At 45.6% G+C, this 9854-nt stretch overlaps 1 pseudogene; it reads right to left on the bottom strand.

The window, feature by feature from the left end:
- Positions 1-704: 704 nt before the first annotated feature.
- Positions 705-1793, bottom strand: LOC102766598 (annotated as a pseudogene).
- Positions 1794-9854: the final 8061 nt, after the last annotated feature.

Raw genomic sequence — 9854 nt, 5'->3', positions numbered from 1 at the left:
CTGAGGGCTCTGTAAAGGATCAAAGGGCAGTGGACCTGGCCCATGTGCGAAGGGGGCCTTTCTATATAAAAACACCCAACACCTTATAACCTAACGTTTAACCTACAGGTAAAAGCGAGTAGCGGCTGACTTAGATACTAAAAAGGTGTTTTTCTCCCCATCTTCAACCACTAAGGCAAGGGTCCTCAAACTATGGCCCGCGGGCCACATGCAAATACAAATATTGTATTTGTTCCCGTTTTGTTTTGTTTTTACTTCAAAATAAGATATGTGCAGTGTGCATAGGAATTTGTTTATAGTGTTTTTTTTTTTAAACTATAGTCCGGCCCTCCAACGGTCTGAGGGACAGTGAACTGGCCCCCTGTTTAAAAAGTTTGAGGACCCCTGCACTAAGGGAACAGAGGGGAGGAGAGTCTAGAGAATTTGACGTCCTCTCCTTTCCCCAAACTTTGACATGTCTTCTAAGCCAAAGCCAAGTTCCTGAGACAGACACGTGGTCACAGGGTACAGTCTCTGCTGGATAACGCTGCCACTCCTGGGCAGCCTGGCACATGGCCCCTTTACTGAAACTTTTCCCCCTGGTTTGCATAGTGCTTAAGGATCACTAGAGAAATTATTTTCTAAATTCTGCTTTGTCACTGACAAATCCTTCAATAGCAGCTTCTAGAAACTGCCTGGAGGACCCCCTCCCTTACAGTTCAGGGTTACAGATCCTCCCAGTCTGGGCTCCTTGCCAGACTCTTGCAGCAGCTCGTTGGTTTTCGACCAATGTCTGCCCCCAAAAAACCCCCTGTACACGACAATGGGGAGGGATGGGTGGTCTGTAGCACGTGGTGGCACTCCCTATCGATGGCACTGCCCTTCTTCCGAGCACAGGAGCCCCAGAGCAAGAAGATGAGGCCCCTCAAGTTCTGATTTAGCCAGGACACAACCGCATCAGTAAATTGCTCCCAACCTTTCTCCTTATGAGAGCTGGCCTGATGCGCCCGACGGTGAGCACAGCATTGAGTAGGAGAACACCTTGCTTGGCCCACCCAGATACATCTCCATGGCCAGGATGCACAAAACCATCTATTTCTGTAGCCAGCTCTTCATAAATGTTTTCCAAACTGGGGGGAGATGGAACAGGTCTTTGAACACTAAAACAGAGCCATGAGTTTGGTTGGGTCCATGATATGGATCCTGTCCCAGGATGACAACCTTCGCGTCTCTTATGTTGCACATTTGGGTCCATGTGAAGACTTGGTGTGGGGGTGGATAAACAGTGTAATATCTTCTTTCTTCTGCAACAAATCCCATTTATATATATAAAAGCCTAAATGATCATCACAACCAAACGACCAGAACAGCCGGAATGACCAGTCAGCCAGTTGCTATGATGCACACTGACCACCAGGGGGCAGATGCTCAACGCAGGAGCTGCCCCCTGGTGGTCAGTGTGCTCCCGCATCCCCTCCCCCTGGCTGGCCAGCCCCCTGATAGGCCTCAATCACCTGTCGGACCAAGGGACCCCATCCGTGCACGAATTCATGCACTGGGCCTCTAGTTAGCTTTATAAAACATGGTTTTCTGAACTCTCTGCTGAGGTGCTTCTTCCAACTCTCACAGAAACCCACTGGCACGTTTTGAGCCGAGAGTCTAAGCAGGGCCGCGGCCTTGTTCTTCTGGATGCGGACCCACTGCTTGGGGCTCAGTGGTAACGAGGGCGGTGTGCTGGGCTCCTCCTGCTCCACTCGGGCCTTCTTGGCAGGACTGACCACTGCAACCCCGCTCTCCTCAGTTACGGCCACCATGCTGGTTACTGGTGGGGCTCGGGGAGAAGAAGGAGTAGAGTATCTTCTGGCCGATCATCCCAAAGCAACTCAGGGACCCTCAAGGCTGGGGGAAGTGAAGGCGCACTGCCCAGGCACCCGCGTGAGGCTGGCCCAGGCTATGGGCCCACAATTGGTCTCTTTTTTTCTTTTTTAAGAGAGAGAGAGAGAAACATCGATTTGTTGTTCCACTTATTTTTGCATTCACTGGTTGAATCATGCACGGCTCTGACCTGAGATTGAACCCAAAACCTTGGAGTATTGGGATGGTGCTTTAACCAACTGAGCTACCCGCCCAGGGCCATCTTGCAGCATTCTTGATTGATGAGTTCAATAAATCTTTGACCCGTGCTCACTCTCTGGTTGTATGGGAAATATGATTTTAATTTTTTGAAAACTATCAGCTGCATGTCAGCTGTGGGCAGAGGCCAACATTGGAGGCATTTTAGCTTCCAGAGTGCTGTAGGGCAGCACTACTCAGCCTCTCGTGCATGCACAAAATGTCTGGGGACCTTGTTAAAATGCAGGTTCTGTTTTGTAGCTCTAGAGTGGGCACATCTCACAAGCATCCTGGAAGGGAATGCCAAATCTGCTGGTCCGTGGACAGCACTCAGTAGTCTGCAGAATTCAATGGGTCTTCACAAAAGACTGAATGAATCTGCATCTCCTCTCTGTTCCTTGCTTCCATATAGGCATGGCAGAACCAACCCATAGTCCTGACTACCATAGAACTGGGTTGGAGGGGAGTTTCTGGGAACTATTCAGGGAGGTTTGAGTGTATGTAGAGGGATGCGGGTAGGAGGGTGGGACAACATAAAGGAAATGAAGTGATTCATGCTGAACTGTGATTGCAGGGGCATTAAATACAATCAGAGGGAAACCCGATCTGCCCATTGCAAAGGGAACCATCCAACTCTGAGCGCTGCTCTCCAAGCAACACAGCTCCCCCCTCTTCTGATGGGACCCACCCAGCTCTTCCCCAAGGAGCCCTCCGGGGCTGTCAAGTGCATGGACAGCTCTCAAACTACAAGTTTTCCATGGCAGCTGAGCTGTTCGCACCTCCTTTGGGAAGAGGAGAGGTGGGTCTCTGTTGTTTTCAGTGGGCACATGTCAACACTTTGATGGCCCGACTCTGCTCTGCTGCAGGCCTTCCTACAGCGTGGTACACTCGTGTTTTTATCTTTCACATTTCTTGGAAACACACAGATTTCAGAGACTCCAAGAGACACACAAAGCTTTAATTCACTCCCACCCAGGGATCTTTACCAAAGTGAAGAGGCATGCGTTCCCAGGGTGAACGGAGAGCTTCGATTCTGAAGGCCTGCTCATGGACTGGACTTCACTGAGATGAAAAGGAAAGAGGGGAGGGGTAGGAGGAAGGGAGGGAACAAAGAGGAAAGAAGACAGGGAGGGAAGGATTGTTCCTAGAGCTGGATTTATTTTATGAAAGGGCTGTTCCTTCTTCTGAAAGTATGTCCTGCCTTTTGGAGGTGGAATGAAATGTTTTCATGGAGATGATATTGATAGTAGGTGACCAGTTTTTTGTTTAGGTTTTTTCAAGCCTCATTCAGTACAGAAAAACATTGGCAATCCCATCTCAGTCCTCTAATTTGGGGGGAAATTGTTCTCCTCTGCAAAGCCACACACCCAAGGACCACTTGCCCTTGGCTCTCAGATAAGACTACAGACAAGACGCCCCTGAGTATAAGAGAGTCCACCAGCTGTCTGGAAAACCAGCTTTTTACTCCAGGGCTGGAGGAGCAGGTAACTTGGTGTCAGACACTGGAAAGCCCCTATTCCCCCCTCCCCCAGTCCCACAAGTTTGCTTAGAGGGAGGTGACACTTGACACAGCAGGTAACAGAGCATCTTCTGCAGTGGCTTAATATGCTGTTTGGAGACTGAGAATGAGTTGGAGTTTGAAGACCGGGGAATGAGTCTTGGTTCTGCCATTTAAAAATTGTGTGAACTTTTGCAAATGGTGTAATCCTTTGGAAGCGGAAAAGACTATCAAAGTTGCCAAGAATCAGTAATGTATATAAAGAGCTCTGTAAAAAGTAATATAAAAGAGCTGTGAAAATATAATCTATTGTTACAAGTCCCCTCCCTCCCTCCCACGACATTTCCTCATACAAATGAAACGCTGTTGGGTTGAGAGCTAGCATTTCCAGCCCAGTGTGCTCACTCTTGGTGTGGGGGCAGCTACATGATCTCAGAGACAAGCAGTCAGATTTTCAATGATTTATTCGATTTTATTAATCTAGTGCCTGTCAGGGAATTAATAGTTACCCAGGTAATTCAATTGTGTATTCAAAGTCAATAAACACTATTTACAGAAATGAGGTAAAGATATAACCTATATAGTGAACAACATAAACTGATGAATAAAAATAGATCCAGAGACAGAGAAGCATCGAACTGACTGTCAAACCTCAGAAGGAAGGCAGGGGATGGGAAGAGGGGGTAAGAGATCGACCAAAGGACTTGTATGCATGCAGATAAGTATTACCAATGGACACAGACACTAGGGGCATGAGGGCATGTGCTGGGGGTGGGAGTGGTCTGGGAGAGGTCAATGGGGGGAAAAAGGAGACATATGTAAACTTTAATCAATAAAGAACTAAAAAAAACATGTGGGGATAAGGACACATATGTAATATCTTAATCAATAAAAAATATATAAAAAAAAGATATGACCTAACTAGGTAAGTTATAGCCTATCAAATCCTCTTACATAATACTGTAAGCTCACTTAACTTTTAAAAAATTGAGTATTATTTCCAATCATGCATGAAAATCAGAGATTCTAGAGATTAATTTACCATCCAAATTCACATCGTTGGAGTGTTAAGGACAGGATGCTAACCTAGTTCATGCTGACTCAGATGCTCTGCTCTTCACCCTTCACCACACTGGACTATCACTACACTGAGCCCTAACTCACTCGTCATGAGGGAAAGCTTCAGGTAGGATACCAAGGGTCAGACTGTCCCAAATTCACTGCTTATCAAAAGCGCAACTTTGGACCCATCACTTCTGATAGATCCTGTATAATTCATAGGAGAAATGTAAAATCTCCTCAAATAATTTCCAGGGAAGTAAAAACAAAATACTTTGCAATTGTAAGAATTAGAATCACTAACTTTCTATAATGAGCTAAACTCATTATTAGCCAAGACTTGCTCTTTTTGACATAACCAGACTACAATGCAATGTCATTTATTTTTCTTGGTAGGGTTGGTTAATGGAATTGCTCAGACCTGAAGGGTTAAATAAAATATTTTTATGCTATTTATGTTGAACATTAGCTAGCTCCCTGGACTAATATTGGACATTATCCCATCAGTGTATATTAGATGAAACATATGCATCTGTTACTGATGTTAAACATCTAATTGGGGGAGTGGAAATATAATATAATAAAGAGAATGTATATATGAGAAAAACTGAACTCCAAAATACTTTAAATTACAACATGATGCCTTCCACTTTATTTAATCAAGTCCTTTCTTATAACTCACTTAAAATGAGAGGGCAGAGAAGAGAGGGAAAGTAATACTAAAATTTATTCCTAATTTTAACTCTGAAGTATACAATAATCATAGTGATTTGGTGAAATAGTTTGAAGTTTCCAAAGTAAAAAAAAAAAAAATAGTTCTGTGTTTTTCCTCTAAGTTCTCTTTCAAGAAGATAAATACAGAAACTTTACCTTAATCATTCTAATATTTCAACCCAGGAAAATTAAGATGTTGGTAATGCTAATGCATACGCTGTAGAAATAGACATGGACCAACGGTAGTGGGTCTGACTGGCAAGGGTCAGAGCCAGAAGGTTTACTGGAGTTCTTAAATATGTCTGGATAAAACAAATTCATCTGACCAAGTATTTCAGTTACAACCAGTGAAATGACCCAAGTTAGACTAAAAGACCTACATGTCTGATTCTATATATCAAAATGTGTTTGACTTAAAGATGTGAGGAGAAAGTAGAAAATAAAATCTGTGTACCTGAAAAGTCATTGATCTTGTCCAAAAGATTCCACCTCTTTTTCTTCCTTCAAATGTCTCCTGCCCCAAAAGATGGTGGCATCCGGTAATGACTCTACCTCCCATGGCAGCTGTGGAAGCCACACTTTCCTAATACAGGAACTATCCAGCTCCAGGGAGACCTACAAGCACAGGGGTCAGCACACCACCCCTGTTTTTCTAACGTTATATTGGAGTGCAGCTGGGCTCTTTGCTCACATCATGCCCAGGGCTGCTTGTGCCCTACAGTGGGAGAGTTGAGTAGTTGACTCACAAAAGGTAGGATAATGACTATCTGGTTCTTTATAGAAAACATTTGCTGGCCCTTGTACTAGAAAGGCGCCAGCTACAGAGCACCAAGATTGGCATTCCATACACCCCAACGCTCTGGTTCCCAGCCCTTCTGTAACCCCAGCATGCCTGAGGGGAAAAACATACTCCCATCAGTAGTACCGTCTTAACTGCTGTATTGGAGACGCTCCCGTACATACATACGTGAGGAAAGGATTTTCCATGGAGCCAGTGAGATTTAAGCTTTAGGATCACTCACTTGCACAAGGTCTGGGGAGGGGCCCTCCTGATGGTTATTTTTTGTTGTGATATTTGAAAAAAATAACGATGTAGACACCATTGTTTCTTTCTATTCCAGCTTTCCCTCCGCCAATCTTCTCCATGTGTTGGGTGGTGCTAGAGGCATGTGGGAATTTGTGGATCTAATTAAGCAGAGGTTGAGTTGAGGATACAGCTAATTTGGGTTCAGTGCGACACAGAGATAGACAGAAAGAAGCTATCTATAGCCACTTGGCTTTATGGCTAAGTTATTGCCAGTCCTCCCAAGATAGGAATGACTTGCAGGAATACTTCTACTGCCCACTGCAATGACCCCTCTAACACAAAAGCACAGACCTACCTGTCCTAGCACTACTAGTATATAAAAACAAAAGACAAAAAAACAAACAACTAACAAACTTTTCCATCAATAATAAAAATTATTTTTTCAATCAACTGCCCTAAAGAAAAGGTCAAATTGTCTTACTATTTCTTTCTGTAGCAAGTGATATTACAACATTCGCAATCATATAAAGAGGTGATCAAAGACTATGCTGCCAGGAAATGTGGGAGACTAGTATTATAGTGTCTAGTGTCAAACCATCAATAATAGTATCATGTTGTATCTGACCTGGATTTTGTGATGTTTGTGGTCCGCTTTATAAAATTAGTAATTTCTTGTTTTGTTTTGTTTTTGTTCTAAACAATCATTGATACTTTTTCATAAATAAGGCCCTTCAAATCATGTAAGGTTTAGGCCCATAATACCTCACCTACTTACATACGTGCACATACTCATATGTTATTAAAACACAAAATTTCTGCTTTCATGGCGGTCATTATAACCCACTGTGTGGATGTCGTGCCAGTAATGAAGTAGGATTCACGGTTGCAAAACACTTTCTTAAACATCTCTGCAAACCCATTATGATTTGGAGTGAGTCCATTACTAAATGGAGCGTGGCTCATTTCAAGCTGCCTTGGTCCAGTCACCTGGGTGGGATGGAAAGAGCATACATTTCAGAGCTCAGTTGACTTGGATCTGGATCCTGACTTCACCTTTTGGGTCCTGCGTGTTCCCGAACATAATATTGAACATGCCTGAGCTTTACCTGTCACACCGGGGAGATGGTGCCAGCTTCACAGGGCGGTCGTGAGGGTGAAGTGAAGAAAGCTGTGCTAAAGGCGGCGTTCAGAGCCAGGCCCAGCAGGCCTTTCTGCCCGCGGCTCCTCCACTCCACCCGCGGCATCTCTCTGGGGCCCCGGCGGCTCCCGCGCACAGAGCACAGCTGGCAAAGACACTCGGAGGAAAGCCGCCGTAATTAATGTCACATTCACTCAATTTCAGGTCTAGACAATATTTTTCTAAAACAATTGCTTCCAAGAGCCAGAAATAAAAACAGAACAATGTCAGTCATCGGAACTCAGAAAGAGGAGGGTAAATAGTGCCTGACGGGTCCATTCTAACTTTGATCCGAAATTCCATATTCCGCGGGGAGACGTGTAGTAAATGATTTCCACACTTCCCCACGGCTGCTGGTGCTGGCTGTGCAGGGCCCCGTGTCTCAGGAACAGAGATCGGAATGCAGGGAGAAGATGGCTTTAAGATTCTCCTTTAAAGGATCCAGAAGGCTCGCTCCTGGGGGAGAGATATGAATGGCCCTCCAGACACCAGTGTCTCAGCTGTAGTGTGAGATGGGGGCCCTGAAAGCTATGGGCAGCCCCAAACCTCTCACCTGGGGTGTTTTCCCAGCTGGCATGCCAGGGGCTGACACCCCCGTTGCCTGCTTGCAGGGCAGCTGCCTGCTTCCTGGGGCAGCAGAGGACAGGGTGAAAGGGAATTGCCATTTACCTGGTACTGGGCCTGTGGAAGGGGCTCTCTGCTCTTCCACATCCCCCTCTGCTCTCACCCCATCTTCATTCTCCCTAACTAGTTAGGAACAGGGGCTACAGAGGGTGCTGCCACCGTCACCGAAGTGTCATGATCTGAGAGGCTGCATTTTGGTGGAATTCTATGCAAAGGGCGCCTCCCGGAAATGGGCAGAGCTATAGTCTAGTTACAGACACTATAAATCTCTAGAGAAGTTTCTTTGCATCTCATGGAGAGAAAAACACGAGACCAAAAGCAGAGAGTCATGGGGACTGCCAAGAGGAAAAGGAGGGAAAGGGATCCAGTTGGAGACAGAGGCCGCGTGGTCCTTGTTACAGTCCCAGGAATACACCCAAGGCTCTCTAGTAAACAGAATTCAGTGCAGCCGGCAGCTGTTCCCACAAACACAGGGCACAGACCACCCGGCACTAAGATTCCTGTGCCAGATCCTGGCCTCCGTCACCAGGAGGAGTTTCTCAGTCAGCAGGGCCCTGGGAGGCGCTCTTGTCTGCACCCCCACCTTAGGCTCCCATGTTTGCAAGAGGAAGAGCCTTTGTGACCCAAAAGGTAAGTCCTCTCTCCCCGAATCTTCCCTCCCCCACCCTACTCAGTAGCTAGTGACATTTAGGATGATACGTCCAGCAAGAAGGAGCAGCTCAACCCAAAGTGGCATACCACCTCTCAGGCACCTCCCTCACCAGGCACCCAGCAACCCATTTCAAAGTTCCCCTTTATCCTCCAAATATAGGCCTTCATCCCACAAGTTCTCCAACCCAACCCAATTCAAAATCTCCTTCTCTCATGAGAATGTTCTCAGCTAAGTACAAAGAGGAATCTGATTTAACGTAATCTTACTCATGAGTGAGTGATTGACAATCTTTCTCAACTCTTCCAGGAGCAATGGCATTGTAAAAGAGCAACTTACAGCAAAAACAAACAAAAATCCACTATGAACCTCTCATTGGTGGGGTGCCAGATAGTGTGAAAAAGGGGAGGGAAGGCTGAGGAAAGGTGGGACCCTTCATGGAAGGCCACACCGGTCTCCAGTGGTCCTTCGGTCACATCATGAGGGCAGCTCTGCTTACTCCATCTAGGGCTAGGGCAGCTACAGCATCCAGGTGGTCACACTTCTCCTTGGATCAGAAACTTGATACATGGCACATAATGAGAGATTCCGGTGATATAAGGCAACAGTTCTCTAAGCAAGAACTCCACCATGCAAGCAGCTTGGGCATCGCATACAAATTATCTGGTGCAAATTCTCCCCAGACCTACTGAATCAGATACCCAGGGCATAGGACCCAGAAACCTCTGTGTCAACAAGCCTTCTAGGGAATGCTGCTGTCAATCACCTGTATAGAGCACAGTGACCTGGGGAGCTCCCTCCTCCTCTGGCTAGCTTGCAACTTTGAGCAACTCAGCTCACTTCTGTGAACTTCAGTTTCATATAATATAATATAATATAATATAATATAATGTAATGTAATGTAATGTAATATAATATAATCTATAATAATAAAAGGGTAATATGCTAATTAGACCAGACATCTTCTAGACATCCTTCTTGATGAAGCTGGGGCTGGAGGGAAGCCAGACCAGGT

Source organism: Myotis davidii, unplaced genomic scaffold, assembly GCF_000327345.1.
Source record: "Myotis davidii unplaced genomic scaffold, ASM32734v1 scaffold167, whole genome shotgun sequence".
In the NCBI taxonomy this organism is placed as follows: Eukaryota; Metazoa; Chordata; class Mammalia; order Chiroptera; family Vespertilionidae; genus Myotis; species Myotis davidii.
This window is presented reverse-complemented; position numbering and strand designations above follow the sequence as displayed.